The sequence below is a fragment of the Alligator sinensis genome, unplaced genomic scaffold (genome assembly GCF_000455745.1).
Source record: "Alligator sinensis unplaced genomic scaffold, ASM45574v1 scaffold811_1, whole genome shotgun sequence".
In the NCBI taxonomy this organism is placed as follows: domain Eukaryota; kingdom Metazoa; phylum Chordata; order Crocodylia; family Alligatoridae; genus Alligator; species Alligator sinensis.
In genome coordinates, this window is record NW_005842579.1 from 327,939 (window position 1) to 328,750 (window position 812).

Genomic DNA, 812 nt, shown 5'->3' on the forward strand with positions numbered 1-812 from the left:
CCCATCTCCCATGAGTGCACGGAGCCAGCACCCGGATCAGGGACAGGGGGGCCAAGCCCAGTCCCGACTGCACCCCGCTGGGGCAAGGGGGACCCTGGGGACCCTGAGCTGCCTTCCCATTGCATGGGGCAGGGGCAACCCCCCCCAGCACAGCCAGCCTGGAGAGGCGAGATGGAGATGCCAGCTTCTATGAGCGGGGCAGGAGTGCCCTCGCGTGGCAGCTGCTAGGAGGACACCTCCCCTCTACCCAGCACCGGCTGTAGGGGGTCCTGCCCCCCACCCCCAATGGAGCCAGCTCAAGCAGGACATGGGGCAGGGGATGGGGTCCATTTTTATTCCTTTAAAAATAAAATAGTCCAGTGGGGAAGGGGAGACACATGCAGTGAGGGGCGGGGGGGCTCAGCACCCTCCCAGCCAGGAGCTCCCCCCAGCTGACCTGAGGCCTATTAACCCTCTGAGTGCTGCCATGCAGTTCAGTGTAGTGCAGTGCAAGGGTAGCAGTGAGGGGGAGGGAAGCCATATTGCCCCCCGCCCCAGTGTCACAGTGTGTAGACCCCACTAAGGACGGGGTGGGGCGGGTGTTTAGTGGAGGATTAACACCGCATGCGCTGGAGGAAAGAAAGGGGGCAAATGGGACTCAGTGCAAGCGAGTGGATGAGTGGCGTGTCCCCATGTGCCGTCTCAAAAGGGGCCAGGGGGTGACCGACATCCCAAGGGACCCCCAGAGGTGGGAAAGGGAAGGTGCTCCTGGTTGGGGGGGGTGCACAGCAGCGGTGGGGGGGTGTCTTTGAATAGTGAGCAGCAATGCAAAG